A 21843-nucleotide genomic window follows, 5' to 3' on the forward strand; every position below is an offset into this window, starting at 1 on the left:
AGTAACTTAGTTTTGGTAAACCGTTCTCTGCAAGCATGTGAAAAAATATGTCATTGAAATTTGTCTCCACTTGTGATGTCAGAGAAGGATAATACTACCCCTTAATCTGCACTATCCAAACATGGCACTGCCATTACATGCAGAGATCAGCTAATTTGCAAGTTAAGGACACAAAAATGGCACAGTTTTGCTCACACCTATAAAGTGTCAATATGAACATGCTATAATAAATTATTTATATGGTAATTCAAGCTATAACTTCAAATATGTACTTTTGGACACCCAAGATTTATTTTACATCTTAAAAAAGTCTTGTGAAATGTCCGCTTTAACTAAGTGTTGCTAACATGATTTAACATATTTCTAGGTTGTTTAACACTGGACATTGCATGTTTGAGTTTTATGTTTTATCATGTATTAACACACAAATTAACATGTTTCTAGTAATGTACACTCACCTAAAGGATTATTAGGAACACCATACTAATACTGTGTTTGACCCCCTTTCACCTTAAGAACTGCCTTAATTCTACGTGGCATTGATTCAACAAGGTGCTGAAAGCATTCTTTAAAAATGTTGGCCAATATTGATAGGATAGCATCTTGCAGTTGATGGAGATTTGTGAGATGCACATCCAGGGCACGAAGCTCCCGTTCCACCACATCCCAAAGATGCTTTATTGGGTTTAGATCTGGTGACTGTGGGGACCATTTAAGTACAGTGAACTCGTTGTCATGTTTAAGAAACCAAATTGAAATTATTCGAGCTATGTGACATGGTGCATTATCCTGCTGGAAGTAGCCATCAGAGGATGGGTACATGGTGAAGATAAAGGGATGGACATGGTAAAAAACAATGTTCAGGTAGGCCGTGGCATTTAAATGATGCCCAATTGGCACTAAGGGGCACAAAGAAAACATCTCCCACACCATTACACCACCACCAGCCTGCACAGTGGTAACAAGGCATGATGGATCCATGTGAAATCGAGACATATCAGACCAGGCAACATTTTTCCAGTCTTCAAATGTTCAATTTTGGTGAGCTTGTGCAAATTGTAGCCTCTTTTTCCTATTTGTAGTGGAGATGAGTGGTACCCGGTGGGATCTTCTGCTGTTGTAGCCCATCCGCCTCAAGGTTGTGCATGTTGTGGCTTCACAAATGCTTTGTTGCATACCTTGGTTGTAACGAGTGGTTATTTCAGTTAAAGTTGCTCTTCTATCAGCTTGAATCAGTCTGCCCATTCTGTTGGACTTTAAGGCGTCCAAAGCATGTTCATAATTAGAGCAAATCACGAAAAAACAAAGAACGGCACACTGCTACTATGGCTCTCAATATTTATTATTTAAAAGACAACGTTTCGACCAAAAAGGTCTTTGTCAAGTCAAACACATATTTTTTAAAAAAACATCATGATTTAACAACTCTTAAGAATTAAACACACCTGATATCATACAATCAGACACACCTGATACTACTAATTGGCTCTAAGTGAATAAACCTCAAAACACCGCCAAGGCAAACACAAAAAAAAGAGGAAAATTTTTAAAAATATTATACATATCAACAGAATCACAAAAAAGGTTTCAAATCAAAATCCAAGTTTAAACCCTTAGGAAATAGGGTATTAAGTGTATAGATATAAAAAGCCTCCCTCTGTAACAGAATTTTATCAATATCGCCACCCCTTCTGGGTATTCTAACATGTTCAATTCCAAAATAACGAAGAGTCGACAAATTGTGTTTCAAAGTATTGAAATGTACAGCAATGGGGCTTTTTTGATCATTTAGCCGTATATTGCTTCGATGTTCAGCAATACGCGTTTTTAAACAACGCTTTGTTTTACCAATGTATGCCAATCCACAAGGACATTTTATCATGTAAATTACATTCTTAGTGTTACAGGAAATAATTCCCTTTATCTTGAGTTGTTTTCCAGAATGGGGATGGCTAAAGGTTTGACACTTGGTTGTAAAATTACATTGAGCACATTGTCCACATCTATAATTACCATCAGGAACTGAAAAAGGATTGATCGAACGTTCCGATCCCCGATCGGCTCTAACAATCATTTGCCGTATATTAGGGGCTCGTTTATAAACAATTCTTGGTGGCTCTTTACAGACTTGTTTCAAGGATGGATCAGAACTTAAAATGTGCCAATGCTTGCGTACTACATTGGCCAACTCATAGCTTAAGGCAGAATATTGAATGATACACGATAACCTGTTGTCGGTTGATTTTGATGCTGTTCGAATAAGGCACTCTTTTTGATCATTATTTTCAAAACGTGCCACAGCTTCTTTGACCCATGTATCGGCATAACCCCTTTCATAAAATCTTTGACACAAGTCTTTACATTGTGTTTCATAACTTTCCTTATGAGTACAAATTCTACGGATCCTTTAAAACTGGCTAATCGGAAGGCTCTTCTTTAGATTCGTCGGATGAAAACTCTGACCATGTAAGATGGTATTTTTATCTGTAGGTTTTCTATACAGATCGGTCACTAGTCTAGTGTCCTCTTCTATTATAAGTAAATCCAAAAAACTAACCTGAGATACATTAAACTCTAAGGTGAATTTCAGATGTTCACTGCTTCGGTTTAAAAAAAGATGAAAATCAAGTAATTCACTCTCCGAGCCACACCATATGAGAAAAACATCAATGTATCGACGCCATAAAAAGATATTCGACAGAAAGGAATTAACCATAGGATTAAATACAAAGTCGTGTTCAAATTGACCCACATAGAGATTGGCGTAATTAGGGGCCATAGTGCTCCCCATTGCTGTTCCCTTAATTTGTAAAAAGTATTCATCTTTAAAGATAAAGAAGTTTTTTGTCAAAACCAATTTAGTAAGTGTCTTTAAACAATCAATACTAGGACTCTTATTGCTGTAACCATCACGTAGAAAAAAAATCAATAGCTTGTATGCCACCATCATGTGGTATGTTGGTATATAAGGACTCCACGTCTAGTGTCACCAATAGTACCTGATTATGAGGTAACATAATGGACTGTAATATTTTAATCATATCCATAGAATCCTGTACATAGGAAGGAAGACCCTGGACATAAGGTTTCAGAAAAAAATCAATAAATACCGACATTTTTTCTGTTAGTGAGCCCATACCAGCAATAATAGGTCTACCTGGTGGTTTTGTCAAATCTTTATGTATTTTTGGTAAAATGTATATCACAGGTGTAGTCGGGTAATCCACTTTTAAAAAAATCTAATTCATTTTTAGTTATATCACCACTTGTCAAAAGACATTGCAATGTTGTATGAATTTCATTCTTAAAAGTAATAGTTGGATCACATTTCAATTTCTTATAAAAAGATACATTTTCCAATTGTCTATAAATTTCTTGATCATAGTATTGTGTATCCATAATTACAATTCATAATTAGAGCAAAGACACAAATATCTAAATTGAATATTTTTTTTTTTGATCAGATCTGAAAAAGTTACAGCATGCTGGGTCGTCTCAAGGCAGGCAGCAACGAACAACCAGCTTAAGGAAATAACATGAATATTTATATCATATGTGACGTCGTTCTTTCTTCAGATCTCTCCTCCCATAACAGGCTGTTCTCGTTATCTGACTCCATTACCACACCCTGCTTCAGCCTGTGGGGGTATATGACACACACAACATACAGAACATTTTGTGCCCTAGAGCATTTTGTCCTTATATAGTGATGTCTCATTACAGGGCAATCTTCTACATTAATCATGGGCACAAAGGCATAAACATTTATATATCTTAACACATTAATATTCATAGCAACATTTAATTTTATAAATCCAAACACTTCTATATGTAATAATCTGGAAATGAATGATTGTTAGTGAATTATTATCAAAAGCATGCATTTCTTTGTCTGTGTGTTTTTCTCCTTCGGCCTTGTTCTTATTTTGGCTGCCAGCAGCTGCAAGTTCCTACGCTCAACCGAAACCACAACCTTGCAGCTCTTGCACACACACACCCAAGCTACTTCCTCTTTGATAACTTTCCACACACAGACAGCTCTCATATTTTCAGCACAGGAATCAATTTTGTAAAGGCACACATAAGCTGAATTATAATGATATGATTAGTAGAATACATTTAAACAACATCAAATTCCACAATTCTCCTCTGACCTCTAGCATCAACAAGGCATTTTAGCCCACAGGACTGCCGCATACTGGATGTCTTTAACTTTTCACACCATTCCCTAGAAATGGTTGGGGGTGAAAATCCCAGTAACTGATCAGATTGTGAAATACTCAGACCGGCCTGTCAGCCACAAAAAACCATGCCACGCTGAAAATTTCCCGAGTACAGTCGAGTCCACGTCATGTGCAACATTAAAAACAGCATGAACTTGAAATGAGAAATTAATTAATGTCTCGTCTCGTACACACTGCAAACTTTCGAGAGTGACAACCGCATTTAAATGCGGGAGTGAATCCCCTAAATGTTCGTTTCATGTCTGTATGGAACAAGACTCACTCCCGAAAATGTAACGTTCTGCCGTCTCGCGTGCTTATCACTCACAGCTTTGACCAAAATAATCTAACAGCATTGTGTTTTGCAATGAACCTCCGTCCGGGCATTGTGTATTGTACGCTTCTTTTGTGAGGCTGCTGTCTTCCAGTGTTGCCAGGTCCTCGGCTTTTTTGTATGTAAATACCGTAAATCGGGGTCCCCAACCTTTTTTTCACCACGGACCGGTTTCAGCTTTAAAAAAATTCGCGGACCAGGGGGGTGAGATTGGGGGAGAGTTGGGGTCGCTGAGTTGCTGTTCAAACATGCTAAAAATCCTCCTTTTCGAAATTTACGTTTTAAATGGAAGCAAAGATAACAACCATGCATTAGGAAAATTAATAATTGCTTTATTTAGGCTATAGTATATTTTCTATAGACGTGTAAAACCATATTTTGGCGGATTGTTTTTTACTTTCATTGTTTTTACTAGTTTGCCTGCCCATTTAGTCTTAATAATTAATGGAACCTAAACGAACTTGGCTTGCTGTTCTTGAAGGCAGCTCGAATCTTGGTCGGGCTCGAGACCCAATTCCAAGTAACAGAAGAGAAGAAAATGCAGTGAAGGAGGAGAGATGCCAGAAGAATTGCGGCTTGGCGCAGAGGCACAGAGACTCACGTTTACCGTGATTAATGATGATTGACAAGTTTAGGTTCCTTTCAAACCTACGTTAAAAGTGTAGCCATTAAAATATTATTAGCCTAATAGTTTATTTTGATCATGGTGCTACGATCGATGGATAATTCTGAAGTTGTTTTAAAGAAGAATAAAATAATTACTTTTCAGTCATTTGCGCTGTCACACATTTGAACGTCTCCGCATATGTACATCATTGCGACGTACATTTGCAAATGATTCATAAAGTCATACCTCCGCAATTGTGTTTTAGAAGTACTATATGCTCAAACTCTAATGACAGCAATGTGATCGCTGATGCGCTGGTAGAGAGAGAGAGGCGGAGAAAAAGAGAGAGAGCGCAGCTCTGTTTAAAAGTGGAAATGATTGATGTTATTTGAAGTCGGCTCTTACAGTACAAAATACCCGATTAAGCTATTATGTGGCTATTATACACATTTTTTGGGGTACGTTCTTGCGACCCGGTGGCAACTTGTCCACGACCCAGTACTGGGTCGCGACCCGGTGGTTGGGGACCTCTGCCGTAAATTACTGAAGTGTGTGTGTACAGAACAGGATTAAGCATTAAAAGGTGAAGTGACAACCCAATTTAATATGCAGTGTGTACGGGACCGTCTCCCCTCCTGTTATTTTACTGCAACACACTGGCAGGCAGCAGCCAGTCGCATCATACTTGCAGACAAACACATCACACACATCAATGCGTGGCTAGCAAGATGTCCTCAAAGTCAGCAATAATTTGTTTTGCTTACGAAAATCATAGAGAATTTATTTGCAAGACATCTGGTAAAAAGAAGATACCTTTATATCCCTTTCTTTTCTTTGAAATCAGTTTTGATAGGAAACTAGTTGACATAGAATAAAAATGTTCAATGGCAATCACAAGATGCAATAGAGGTATTTTTATTACATTTTTAAATTGCCATTGGTTAAGTGGGTTGAAAGGTTAAAGGGATAGTTCACCCAAAAATGAAAATTCTGTCATAATTTACTCACCCTCATGTTGTTACAAACCTGCATACATTTCTTTGTTCTGATGACCCGGCCCCATTCACTTCCATAGTAGGAGAAAAATATAATATGGAAGTGAATGGGGTCAACGAACGGTTTGTTAAAAAACATTTCTCAAAATATCTTGCTTTGTGTTCATCAGAACAAGGACATGTATACAGGTTTGTAACAACATGAGAGTGAGTAAACAATGACAAAATTTTCATTTTTGGGTGAACTATCCCTTTTAAGTATTAACTCTTTCACCTCCAGCGTTTTTAAAAAAAGTTGCCAGCCAGCGCCAGCGTTTTTCATGATTTTCACCAAAGTTTAATGCCTTCCAGAAAATTTTCTTCTTTAAATATATAAACATACAATATACCAAATGAAAGAACAGACCCTCTGCTTTCAAACAAAAAAAACCCGTTTCATCCTACCTTTAGTGGTTCTTTTGCAATCAGCTTTTGAATATGGGTAGGTTTTTGCAAAAACACCATATTTTGAGCAAAAAGCAGAGATAATTCAATTTTTGTGACGGACTTTTCATAGAGATCCGATTCAGAGCGATCTTTAAAACAGACACGGACAAGCAGCAGCTTGCCATAGGGCAATACTTCCGATTTTAAAAAGTTGCGGAAGGGCGCCACCTGGTGGATAATAGCGGTATTGCGGAAAGACGGAAAATCTCGTCATTGGCGGGGAAAGAGTGAACAGAAAGTAACCATTTACAATACAAATTTTGTATCTTTTTTCAAATTAATTACTTTCTGGACTCGGGTGGACTCGACTTGGACTCGGCCTTTAAGAACTCGGACTTGAGTCCAACTCGGACCCTTTTGGACTCGGACTTGAAGTTTAAGGACTTGGTCTTGACTCGTACTCGACAAAGGTGGACTCGGACCCAACTCTAGTTCCCCGCGGGGTCTTAAAAAGTCTCAAATTCAGAAAGTTAAATTTAAGGCCATAAAAAGTCTTAAAAACAGACAGATTTTCATCCTAGGTCTTAAGTTTAATTAACCCAAGTCTAAAATTTCTTTCCTCTGTTTATTCCCGAAAAGCGTTGTCCGCAAAAAATAAAATGGTAATTTAAAATGCTGTAGAACTAATCAGTGACGGAGGAAGAAAGTGTTTGATGGGTGGGCCTCTAAAAAGAAAAGTTCTGCACTTCGCCCATCACTGAATCGCATTTCAAACCAGTTTTTAATCATTATTTTTTTAAAGAGGATACAAATGTAGGCTATTATAATCCATGGAATTCATGCCATAAACTATATTTCAGGTGTTGTGATCTGACTGTACACTGTTAGGTTTGGCGAGAAACAAACCTTAAATGCAGTTTTGTAAAAGCAAAAATCTTTTCAGTGTTAATTTAACCAACTAGCCCGTGGCTTACCTGAGCATTTGCCAAGAGGAACAAACATCTATTTGATGCAAAATTCATCAGTTTATTGGAAAAAAGTGAGTTTTAAGTATGTTCCATGATGTTTTCTTTTTTTAACACAATGTTGGTATACCTTAGCCTACGTTATTTGGCAATAGACATGATCTATTTCGAAACAGCCTTGTTAGCAACACACAACAAACCACGAACAGCCTTTTAATGGTTAATTTCATTTTCATTTAATAATTGTGGAATTAGAGAGGTGAATAAATGCGATGGCGGTATAGTGCATATTTATGCATATAATGTATGGGTGGAAAAAGTGTAAAACATGTTAACAAGGCACATATCAGCAGCTGACCATACTGATCTTTCCATATTAGTGGATTTTATTTGTCAAAAAGATTGATATAATAAACATAAAAAATAAAATGTTTTGAGAATTTGTGAGATCATTGTGTCACGTTGGTCTTAAATTTCACTCATAATGGTCTTAAAAAAGTCTTAAAAAGTCTTAAATTTGACTTGGTGAAACCTGCAGCAACCCTGACATGGATGTTACAACAGGACATATCAAACAATGTCTTCCAACAAAGCAATAGTGTAACGCAGAAACTTAAAGGATAATTCCTGTATTTAACACTTTGAGTATCATTTCTGGTTTGTTTTGGATGAACTACAGTGAGGGACACAGAAATTTTGACAATGGGTCGTGTCTTGAGTTTTTGACTCGTTAAGAAGCGTCTCTTGACTGCTTCAGAATGGAAGTCAATGGCCATGCACAAACATGTCATTAAAACAACACTTAACGTTCATTTTCAAAACTGTGCTACTCACCGAGTGGTTTGTTGTGTTCGTTGATGATTAAAAACAAGTTGTGTAGCGAAATACAGTTTCTGTCGTGTTTTATTTGGCATTTTGTAAAATTCCATTGACTTCTCTTTGAAGACTTATTGCTCGCTGATATATCACTCCGCCGCCGGGAAACAGAAAAGGGTCTGTTTACAATGTGGTTGTAGTTTTTTCGCTCGGTTTCTCTCAGAATACATTTTTCCCATATTTGTAGGGCTGGACCAGAATATTTGAATATTCGTTCCGTGGGTTGACATTCGATTTTCAGTTTTGAGATTCGAATATATATATAAATATTTTACAGCGTTAATGCAGAGCTTTTGTCAAGCAGGAAGTGCGCTTCATGCTCCCGCTCTATAGGTGGCGCAGAGAGACCAACATACATAGCCAACAGCACCCAAACGCCACCAATGGAAGAGATCGCCTCGAACGGAAAGCGCGCTTCCTGCTTTGGCATTCACGCTAATAGTGTTATAAATAGCGTTCAGTTTCTTGCAAAAACTGATTGATTTGCTTCACAAGACGTCAATATGTCACACAGAGTTATGAGGGATTACTGTGGTATTGGATATATATGCTTTAGCTCTTAAAGTGTGCGGATCGGTTGACTTGCATGACGGAGCACTAGGGTTTGTGCAAAATATCTTTATTGTTCTGCTGATGAAAAAAACATATTGGATGGTGTAAGTGTTAGTTAATAAACTTGATTTTGAAAGTATGCTACTGTTTTATTACAGTTTGTTGAACTTCGTTCATTTTTTTGTTGTTGTTTTATTTAAATAGCCTACCCTTTAAGTTGTCAGTAATTACTGTGCTGCTTATTTCTGATACGGGAGTGTTTGTTTGTTAGAAAAATGTAAGGCTACCTTATTAAAAGTATTGCTCTTGTGTTTTGTTTCACTAATGCTGTTCTCGCAGGACGCGTGACAGGCACGCCGCTTCCAGCTTGTGCTGTTCTGTAGTTTATAAAAAATGTATTAATTCGAATTATGTCACGTGTCACATGTCCATATTGCACGAAAAAAAGGCACTACACTCCCTTAGGTCCGCAGCAACACATATGCCACATAATAAAACTGTAGACAGACAGACACACACACAGATTCCTGCCTTTATTATAGAGAAAAATACGTTCAGCCCCTCCTTCCGAAGCTTTAAATATTCGATTTGATTTCTACTAGAGCTTTGAAGCTCAAAAAAATGGTATTCGGAACAGCCCTACATATTTGATGGCTCAGTGACCAGCTTTAGGTTTGAGTTGAGCTCGATTGTGACTGTTTATACTCTAGACACCGAGCGTACTTGTATGGCAAAGTGGTTGTCGCCATCAAGTGGTCGGGAGTGTGCTAACGCGTCAGACTCAAATATAGAGCGGAAGTATATACGCAGTTATGAGGTATCTGAAAATATAGTTCCACTATAGCAAATAACACGGATTGAAATCATACATTGCGCCAATATATTTGTTTTTAATCATCAACGAACACCACGAACCACTCGGTGAGTAGTACAGTTTTGAAAATGAATGTTAAGTGTTGTTTTAATGACATTTTTGTGCATGGTCACTGAGTGCGTTTACATGCACAGAATAAGCGGATAACTATCAAAAATCTGCTTAATATAGAAAACTGTTTTCATGCGTTTACATGCAAATCAATAAGCCGGCTATGCAGTCAACTGCATTTACATGGGACTTGAAGAATTATCAGTTTTCTCGCAGGCAGTGACGTCACCACCTATAGTACATAATAGTCGATCAAAAAGCCGACGGCATATCTGTCTTAAGTTGTACTGTTGTATCTCTCATCGGGTCTGCAGAACCTGTAAATGTAACATGAGCTTTTATTTTCACAGTTTCTCTGCCAACTGCTTTAGTCAAGCGGAGACTTTTATGCGTTACCTTGCGCTTACTTCCGCGTGTGACGTTTATCTTTCATACGCGGAGACATGCGCACATGGACAAAACCATGAGAAAGCGAGTTAAGGTGTTTACGTGCCACGCGAAATCGGTGTAATGAGCAAAAAATTACCTGTGCCGATCGGTTTTTGCTTACGCTGTTTATGGGCTTTCCCCGATTAAAGAAAACCGCTTTACGCGTTTACATGACCCCACGTGTTATCAGTTTATTAAGCATAATCGGCGTAAGACTGTGCATGTAAACGCACTCACTGACTTCCATTCTGAAGCAGTCAAGAGACGCTTCTAAACGAGTCAAAAACTCAACACACAACCCATTGTCAAAATTTCTGTGTCCATCACTGTAGTTCATTCAAAACAAACCAGAAATGAGACTCAAAGTGTTAAATACCGGAATTATCATTTAAATAAAGTAAAACGTTTTACTTACTGTGTATTATACTGTAATTTTTGTCAGATCCAATATTAGTGGTGCTTTTTATCACAGTCTCTCTGCAAATCCAGCATCGACTTCTTTACAAATGAATCCGCATTACACAAAGTAAACAAACACTCCCCACGCCAGATTCTGCTTTGACGTCATATTTCTCCGAATTCCTCACTCGGTCGTAATACTGGCTTGGTGCCAAAAACTGTTATATTTCAGTAGCACGGACGTTTTCAGTTCTGAAACTTGCAGGATGTTCATTTAAGTATGATGACCTCTTATATTACAATTTATCAAGTTAAAATTTAGTATTTGATTCACCGCTCCTTTAAATCACCTTTCTTTCCCATTCTGACATTCAGTTTGGAGTTCAGGAGATTGTCTTTGCCATAACCACACCCCTAAAGGCATTGAAGCAACTGCCATGTGAATGGTTGATTAGATCGATAGTTTGTTGTCCTGTAAACTGTTTATTGTCCTTTCACAAACTGTCATACAGTACACGCAGCTAGCACAAACATATATACACAAAAACAACAACAAAACACAAAATGGTGAATGTTCAGCTTTGTAACCTGTTGAGGATTGCGATCGCGGATGGTACAAAGCTCTTTTTAAAACGATCCCTTCTCCATGTCTGGGTCCTATATCTGCGGCCGGAGGGCAGGAGAGTGAAGTTGAAGTTGAGTGGATGCTCTGGGTCAGTTGTTATAGATTGGGCAAGGTGGGCTATTGCTCTGTCATTATGTTCTGAAATCTTAGGTGTAGGGGAATGTATTGTTTTTGAAGCTATGTGTGTGATTTTATTGAGTTTGTTTTTGTTAGTGACTGACAGCATAGTGTAAAAACTAGTGGAGCAGTATAACAAAATGGGCTGGATAATGCTCATGTACAGTAGTAACATAAGATGAGGGACAAGGCAAAGGGAGCTGAGTTTAGATAATTGCATTAATGAGAAATTGAAACAGGTGTTCCTGATATTCCTTTAGGTGAGTGTATGTTGCTTGTATGTTTAACACGTGTTGGCATATTTTAATATGTTGCTAGCATCACAGTGTTAAACCTGTTCCCTTTCATATCAACAGCTATTGAGAAGCTCTCTCTGCCCGTATGAGGCTTGCAGATTTTCACCTCTTTACTTTCAGTTTTGAACTTGAGTTTGAGTGTGTGCGTTGCACTCCCCTCTGTGCCTCATCAACCCAGTGCAGCATTAAAGAGTGATTTCCTTAAAAGAGAAACATGTGTTCAATTTGTGACTTTACAAAGCCATTCTCTCATTGCATGGTGAGTACGTCTTTTTAAAGATGTAATTTCACCTGTGCAGTTCCGGATGTGGCAAATGAATGGGTCCCCGGGATGGCCACAATCATTGTCTCTCGTGCCTGAGAGTGCACGCTAAGGCTGCATTCATGGAGTTCATTCTCATAACGAAAGCGTGACCCTCTTGGATTTGCGGCGACGGTTTTGTACCTCCAGGAGCGTTACCCCTCCTCTTCTGTTGCTGAGCCCCATTAAAGGTGCGCGGGAAAGCTCTGGAAGGATGATCTCCGTAAAACAGTGCTAAGTTGGCTACTGACACTGACCAGTAGCTCTCAGCACCCTAAGAGCACCCTCGTGTTTGACCCCGAGATGGCGGTCACGTTCGCTTGAGCTGCGGAGATGGTCAGATGGAGTGCAGAGTTCCTCCCCCGAGCATAATTCCACCTCTGTCTCCAGAGGAACACGGGAGCTACGGACAGGTGCAAAACCCACCATCCTCCCCTACCTCTATCGCCAGCAGGTGTATTGCAGCGGCCGGGACCCAAATAATGGAGTCTCTATAGCTTAGCCACCATTCTGCGGAGCCCGTGAGTGTTACATTACACAACACTTATGTCAGTGTGCCCAAAGGCCTTCTTGCACAGACACTGTGCAAAGTCAGGGAGGACGAGAAGTGCATTCTACTGGTTGCGCCTTACAGGCCCACCAGGAATTGGTTCCCAGAACTCGCTGCTGAATCCAGCATAACACTGAGACCCAGGCCTGGCTACATGCTCAAGGTATCCACCCCTCCATTCAGAGATCAGGTGGTGAACCTGCAAGCACTGCCGCAAGAGGAGGCAGACCCAGCCCTGGCTTTGTTATGTCCTGTACGTGCACTACGTTTGTTTGTGGATCAAACTCAAAGCTTTAGGACCTTAGAGCAGGTCTTTGTCTGTTATGGTGGTCAGCAGAAAGGGAAAGCTGTCACTAATGGCGCTTTTCCAACGCACAGTATACCACGGTTTGGTTTGGGTCAGGTTAGCTCACCTCACTTTGGCTTGGTTAGCTTTTCCATCGAGTTTAGTAACACTTCAAAGTGGGAGGGATTATTGGCATGTCGTTATATTTGCGCTACATACTGCTGTAACATCATACAAGTGAGAGCGTTGTTGTACATTCCCATACATTTATTCATTTCTCAGTACACCACAAAACTAAAATTGACCACCACAAATAAGATTATTGCACATCGCGTTTATTTACGGTTGCCAACTGTCCCGGATTAGCCTGGACGTCCTGTATTTTAAGCCTAATTTATTTGTGCGTCCCGTTTTTTGACTGCTACGCTTGATCTAACCATTGACTGATACAACAGTCTTCGACTTCATGTGGCGCCACAACGACAAGCAGATAACATCAAAATCCCGTGAGAGGGATTCGAGAAATCCTACAGAAGCCACTATCGAAAAGCTCTCGCAGTACTTTAATGTCATCCACTGTCAGTCCTTGCGGTGCCACAAGCAGTAGCAGTGCTGATCACGACAACTTTTATACAATCACAGATCCCCAGCACATTCAGTACACGTTTACGAAGGTCAAATAATAAGATTTTATGTTTGCTTTTCTATATAGTCTGTTACTTAGCTGTTTGTATAAGATCGGCATAGTTACAAAGTTTGGTCTCAATTCTGAAGAGATTGCTGATCCAGACCTGATAACGTTTTATTTACCTTTAGTGCGGGAGTCACAAGTGTTTTTTTAGAGAGGTTAAGTTAACTTAATGGTTCAAGAGTAGCCTTACTGTGTCAAAAAGTAGGCTACCTTCTGTAAATTAACAAACTTTTAATAAACCTACCATGTTTGATTCCAGGGCATAAGAGTTATAAATTAAGATTTCATTTAGGAGATTAGCTATCATTTTGACAAATGGCTTAAATACACTGTATACAAAACCATATACGCACTGCTGCAACAGGCCACATTTTGTCCAGTATTTCAGAGTGAGAAAGTTGGCAACCCTACGTTTATCACTACCTCTGTCTCACATGACAGTTTCTGTACAAACAGCAGTGGCGTCAGTCGACGAGCTCCGCTGAGCCTCATTTAAGTTGCATTTAAAGGGACACTACAGACACTCATTCCTAATTTTTTCAAGGTGAGGCCTATGGGTGGGACCCATTCACGCTACAGACCTATTACAGATCAGTGGGTGAGAATTAAGAAAATATACGAACACAGACGAAAAAAAAACGATCAGCCGCCATGTTTATGCTAACAGACGATGTAAAGCCTTACAGACTTCATAATAATACAATAATAGCGGAAGGTAATTGATATGATATGGAAGAGAGTGATTTTGCAAGCGTTATGCTCTAATCCGCTGTTCTAGGCACCTTTATGAACAGAAGCCGGAGGAGTAGGCCTGGGCTTCGGCTGCATAGAGGAGCCTGGGAAGACGCTCCAACCCTCGGCCTCTGCTACGTAGAGAAGCCCGGACTGGCTCTAGCCAGGAAGGACTAGTAGTGCCTGTACTCTCGCTGTGTGCTTTCGGTACAATATTTCTGCATCAGATCAGGATATGGAGGTTTGTTTAGTGAATGATCCCGGGCAATAGAGGTACTTTGCGCGTGTTTATTTTACAGATGCTTTTCGGCTTATGAGCGCTGAGGCAGCGCGTATGTGGAGTATACATATTGTGCGCTGGACGTGTTTGTGCTAGAGGTCTACACGGGTCCAAAAAATTGTACCCGAACCCGATCAGACCCGCAAATGTGCTACACTGAACCGACCCGGACCCGTCTGTTGTTTTGAAAGCTGGACCCTGACCCGACCCGGACCCGTCTATTATTTAAAAGCTGGACCCGGATCCAACGAAGACCCGTCTATTATTTAAAATCTGGACCCGAACCTGTCCGGAAAGACACAGACCCGACCGGCAAATATTCTTAGCTAAATGTTATTAAGTCAATAAACAAGTAGCGAAAATTAAACTTTTTGTCTTACCCATAGAAGTTAGTCTTCTCCCTCCTTGTACCTGTCTGTGAGATGCACAATCCTTATTTCCAAGAAAGTTCCATCCATGTTATTCCTCTCTTGACGATTGAAATGTTTAATGCTTATTCCAGCTTTTAAAGTCCACTTTACAGTCATGGTGATTAATAACGCAGTTTTACATCGGGTGAACTTAATAAGTTCATCGGGCTTAATAATGTTTGCCCATTTGGATTATAATAACGATTGCTTGTTCAGTGCCATGGCTGCTTTCGTTAGCTTCTTTGCTATCATCTCTGTGCTCTTTGAGTCGCGAAAACTTTAGATATAACAGCAAGACGGTCAATTTATAATATTATTATAAAATTTATAATATTATTATAAAATTAGAGAAGCCAGCGCAAAATGCGCGGTACGGCGGAATAGGTCCCGCCTTCTAAATAAAAGAGCCAATTGTCAAAGGTAAAGTCATTGCGTCTCACTGCAGAAGCTCCTGACTGGTAGCCAGAGACACATTAAAAGAGCACATGCGCGTTAGCTGCCTGGTTGGAGCAACCAAATATAAACTTTTTAACGCAATTTTAGCGTTATGTATGCGACAGTTCATCTAAGTTTTTGTTGCTGATTTTGAAATATTTTATTTAAATGTGAGTGTGTGTGTTCTCCGAGTCCGATTGACCTCGGGTATTACCCACAATGATAAACAGACCCGGGACCCGAAGTATAGATTGAGACCCGACCCGGACCCGGCTGATCATTTAAAATATAGACCCGAACCCGTACGGGTCGGGTCCCGGGTCTTCGGGTCTCGGGTCTTCCGTGTAGACCTCTAGTTTGTGCGCAGGATGAGGCATTTTCTTCTTTGGGAATATACATGTTTGGCCAAGCTTCATTACACAGCTGTACTACTCTTGTAGCAATTAAAGCAGTTTAGTTTTGTTTAAAATGGCAAAATAGTTATGTTTTATTTTTTACTTACATTTTAGTGAATTTTTTGTTAAATTAAAGTTTTTTTTATGATAACCAAGTGGTTAGTGTATAGCGTCCCCTCGAGGGTTCCTACAGATGTGGCCTTTAAAAACGCGCGTTTTCTCCCGCGGCATTCGCCAAATCGTCTCGCGGAGTCACGCAGAATTCTGCAAGTGTTTTCGGGGGGGCTACTTTCCCTTTTCCCTTAATGTGTTTCGCTTCACAGAAAATCCACCAGGTGGCGCATAAAAAACTACATTTTTATATGCGTTGTCATTGCGGTTGTTTCCAGAAGTTAATAAGGGCATTGCTGAATATTTAACATTTCTATTAAAACAGCAAAGTGACGTCAACCACTTCTTGCCAGCATAACAGCGCATACATATATTAAGATGACTGTACGTGCAATGGACATTTATACTAAGTGCAACAAAGAATTTAGTGTGAGCCTAATACACTTAACTCTATTTACAATGAATATCTTAATTATTTGTGTTGTCAAATTTTGACACAGTTTCATTGTTTGTTCATAATATTAATAATTATGTCAGTTTTTCTAAAAGTATTAATATTTTAAAGAGATTCATGTGGTATAAAAATACATGTTTTAAAGTTAAAAATGTTGTAAAAATATATAAGTATTATTGTTCTTAATATATTAAGAACAATAATATGACACATGTATATTGCGCTAAATGGCTTTACATATGGAAAGAGGAATTCTTCTCAACCACCACCAATAAAGTTTAAAAAATATTCTTTAAAAACGGCGTTTAAACCCACGCAGAGCGAACAAGAAAACATGGGCCTATGCTTACATACTGTACAGTGGGCATATGATATCTTTATTTAGTTTGACATATTTAAAACTTTAATAATACCTTTCTTGCGCATATAGGCAGTCAGTGTTATGATTTTTTTTAATCCTTTCAGCCGTTATTCATAACAGTAAAAATATTCAGTGGCTTTGTAAATATATTACTAAAATAATGGATTAAAGTAACTTTATAAAATCTCTTAATGTCACTTATGTATTTTTTAGTTGGTCAAAACAAAATAAATGGCTAGAAATAGAACAGACATTTTAATTTAAAATATACATATATTATAGGCGTATATTATAGGTCCTTCCAGATATCTTATCTCAGATGTTCGCAGTCAACACTTTTAAAACTTATTTATATAAAATCTAATATATATATTAAAAAACAAAGTTTTAAGTTAAGACAATAATAAATATGTTTATTTTTATTGAAAGAAAAACGTAGAAAATTTTATTAAGGGTATAGTTGATGCAAATAAAGTGTGCAGTATACAAAAAATGCAAACAAATAATTTCTAAAAGTGGCAAGATTTTAAAAAGATAAAGGTGGTATAAAGAAAGACATGAGAAAAGTAGAGGTATGCAAAAGAGCACAGTTTAGTTATTGTTAATTAAAGCGGTTTTATACACCTTTGTTTGAATTCACAAGCATTTTATTCGCCACTTTCAACACATTTTGTGATTGATTTACTGATTTATTACAGAAAATTGTTGTCAGAAGCAAAGCTATTGTACAAAGCATCTTTATATGTATGTTTTAAAGTTAAAAATGTTGTAAAAAATATATTAGTATTCTTTTATATTAAGAATAACAATATGATACATTTATATTGCGCTAAAATGCAATATACATTATTCTGCAATATAAATTATTCTCAACCACCACCAATAAAGTTTAAACATTATTCTTTAGAAAAAAAAAACGGCGTTTAAACCCGTGTTGCGTGGAGCGAACAAGAAAACATATGCTTACATGCTCATTCGGAATATGATATCTTTTTTATTTAGTTTTACAGTTTTAAAAGTGGCAAAAAAGTTCTTAAAATCTAATGAATACTGGTTTTGTAAAATGTATATAACTGCAGATGCGTGCGTGGGATCCGAGCAGGTATCCTTTTCCTTCAGACCTTGAAGCATGGTCGCGGGAAAGCGAGAAATATATTTTTTTTTAAGTAAAAATATTTTGCACAATTGATATATTACTTATGAATATTTTAGGAAATTATTTTTGACACACGTAGGTTATTACGTGTATTTTGGATTTTAATTTCATTACTGTCTGTGCCTATCCGTGGCCTCATCCGAGCGCACTTTCTTTGTCTTGCGTCTTTTGAAGACATTGGTAAGCAGCACCATGACCCAGAAAAGACTCACACACCTTTCCCTGATGCATGCCCACACAGAAATACTGAACTTCCTGGACATTCGTCCCCTAGCAAATGAAAACGCGAGTTTTTTCTGCGCGAGTAAAGAGCGCATTGATAATATGCGTATTAACGGAATGACAACGCGGGTTTGTTTATTACATACATGGATGCGCAGCAGCACAAAAACGCTTTTTAATATGAAAAATTAAAGGATTAAAATGTAACAGATTATTATTGAGTCTCTTGGACATAAATGATGACCAATTATGAGAGGTTAGAAGGCTTAAATAGCTGCTTCATCTTTAAGTTCATCTGTAAGCTAAGTAAATAAATAAATGCTTTGCTTTAAACAAATGCATCTACTTTTAAATGTTTTTTTTTTTTAAATGCTACCCAACGGATTTATTGTATATAATGACTCTGCACCTGTAGATATGGTGAGATGAGAAAACATTTTAAGTAATTCTTTTTAAAAAAAAAACATTTCGCTGTCCAAGTGCTGAAATGCTCTCCACACGTTTGTAAATTCTTTATCTTTTGTTTGTAACAAATAGAGTATTTTTACAGTACAAACCTTATATAAAGCCTATTCTAAAAATGTAATTATACACCATGTATTTCTTTATAAAAGTATACAATATCAGAACTAAACCCATCATTATTTTTGTTCAAATTATGAATTATTTATAAGTTTATAAAAGACAGTAATAGTACTATTTAGTAAAAAAAAAGATCTATATAAAAATATACTAGGTATGTTAATGTGAGAATATTTTACATCTGTCGTGTGATTCTAACTTAAAAACGAAAGTAAAATATGTTCGTCCGCATGGACATTGAAAATTGTGAAGTTTAATTAATATTATATGTTGTTATAATATTATATGTTGTATGTAAATTGTAACGAAAGTAATTCCCCCTGGTATAAGTATTTTTGCTTCTGATTAATAGCGCATATTCATCTGAGAACTGATGATGTCTGTGTGTTTCAGACCCTGGCTGTGTGCCCTGAAGTGTATATGACAATAAAGTAGTAAATCTCAATGTATTTATTTTTATTATTGTATTTTAAATAGGCCTATAGGCTCATAGGTTTTTTGGTTAAAAAAATTCACAGCACCCCCTGTTCAAAATGACTTCCAGCGGCCCTGCCTTGACGCTTTGTGTGTTCGACTTTAAATGGTGCGGCGCTGACTGGTCGGCGTATGACATCAGAGTACCGCGAGAGCAAAGGTAAAGTCGGACCATTTGTAACATTTCGACTTGCTCTCGCGGTACTTTGATGTCTTCGTTGCCGAACTGTCTGCGCAGCGCCACATAGAAACGCCCTTTGACTCTTTAAGGCAAAGTACCAGCAACATGAGCAACAAGGGTTAAAACATAACCCTTTCATTGTTAAGTATGAGAAATTAAAATGAATTAAATCACGTTTAAACGCCACAGAGATATCAGAGCCAGCAGTCGATTTCTGATGCGCTTGCCGAGGCGAGGCTGCGCTGGGCGGGGTGTGAGCGCTTAAGCGCCGGTGATTTTCTGGAGCTCGGAGCTCATCTCTGTCCGAAAGTGTCAGAGCACACGTTTAAATAGACGCTATCTTTATTAACCGACCGCATATTTAAACTTTAAGCACATACATTCACGCCTGAACAACTCTTACAATTACATTTTGTGACCAAATAACAGTAATATTAGGAGCATTTTGCTGTCAGAAAACATAGCTGTCATAAGTCCACATATTTACCTGATTTGTCTTAATTATTTCAGTCAACATTAGCCATTCTGAATGTTGACTGGATTTGAAAATAACCATTCATTTAATGTTTTAAACACAGATTTATCTAGACTTAAAATAATATGTCTTCTCAACTAGCTCAAACAAAAAAATTGGTTTAACTTATATATTTTTGCCCGTCCAACATTTCATTAATTGGATTTTTTACAGTGTAGGTTATATCAACATATGTCAAATTAAGTTACCTGATATCCACTTAATTTTATAAGTTATAAACATTCATTTAAAATAACATACAGCGTATGTATTAGGCCTATTTGCTTAAATTACATTTTAACAAAGAAACTGCAAGGGTTGATATTAAAACCCAACACGCTGGTGAAAACTGGATAAACCGGTTTTCTTTGATGAGGTGATCGATTAGCATTGGGGGTTGGCAAAGAATTGGCAGACCTAGGGGTGGGTGGTTTTTAATTTCTTGACTCTGTGTCACTGGTAGCTGCTAAAACAAGCAGCTAAACCATGTACAATTAATTACATTTTGGAATTAACTTCCTTCATGTCTTTTTATTTATACACTGTAAAAAATATTTTCTGAATTTTTAAGTAAAGTTAGCATTAAATATGTTTTACAAACAATTGGTTTACAAACTCTGGGATGTTTGTGATTATCATCATTCAGAAAAGTGGTGCTTGTGTTTAGACTTGTGTTTTACGTGATTAAATCAGGAAGATTATATTAGTTTCTTTTCAGTGTTGAACAGTTTGTCATCAAAATGCAAAAATATAGTATATTTATAAACATCGCTAAAACAAAGAGTGAATTAAAATTAAAAAAGTAATAAAGTTAAAGCTGCTGATAATTTTGTTTATATTTACTAGCATTTTCTGAGTGAAAAATGTTTAGATTTTGTTAAGTAGCCTAAATCCTACTCCAATTTATTTCAGTGTAGGTTTCTCATTTTTATCAGCTTTCTTTTGCTTTTTAAAGGGCCGTCTACCTTTGCTACCACCAGTGCTTTAATGTGGGCCGGTAGGCGCCAGTACTCAGTACCGCCACTTCCAAATATAGCTCTTGAGCGTACCACCACCTCTCCCTGCGTCCAGAACGTACTTCTAGCGTACCAGAACGCTCATTTGCACATCTGTTTAAATCAGAGGCTTAATTTAATTATTTGGCTGCGCTGCCGCTTTTCAAAGCGCCCTTCACAATGCAAGCTACCTAATTCGTCCCACCGAGAGCAGAGACTACATTACCCATACACCTTTGCGTTTTACAAGTTAAAAGCGCATGCGTAGCTTTTGCTGCTGTCAATAGGCTTGTTCGACTTCATGCGGCGCCCCGAGAATCGACAGCCGGATGACGTCACAGTAACGCGAGAGCGATGCGAAATATGATTTCTTGAATCATTCTCGCGGTACTCTGACGTCATCCGGCTGTCGGTTCTTGCGGCGCCGCATGAAGTCAAACAAGCATGGTGTTAACAACGTGGTTTGGAGAGGTGTGTGAAACGCGCAACCATAGCTGCTCTGTTAAAATGAAAATACAATGAATACTTAATATGCCCTCCTGGTTTTAGACTCTGAGGAGTAAAAGAACAAGGTCAGAATCAGAGGACTCTCGCTGGCTGACATCCCACCAAGCCAGAATGATATCGCTGCAGGTCAGATGCAAGCTTTTTCCAATACCCTTTTGTAGGTACGTGACAATCTCTGCTGTCGCGGCTGTCAGCTTGGTTCCCCTCGACGCAACTTCGGATTTCCTCAGACGATGTGCAGTGTAAAAACATTATTGAAATTGTATTACACATACTTGCTAAACTACAAGTGAACGAAATTTCAATGAATTTGAACGACGCGCACAGGAGTTTTACCACATGCAAAATGGAAAACAATGGGACAAAATAAAGTGATGACTTTCGAGTTTCAAATGGCCAATATTTTGTTATTCTTGAACACATAGACATGGTCTTGG

Source organism: Paramisgurnus dabryanus, chromosome 2 (assembly GCF_030506205.2).
Source record: "Paramisgurnus dabryanus chromosome 2, PD_genome_1.1, whole genome shotgun sequence".
NCBI lineage: Eukaryota > Metazoa > Chordata > Actinopteri > Cypriniformes > Cobitidae > Paramisgurnus > Paramisgurnus dabryanus.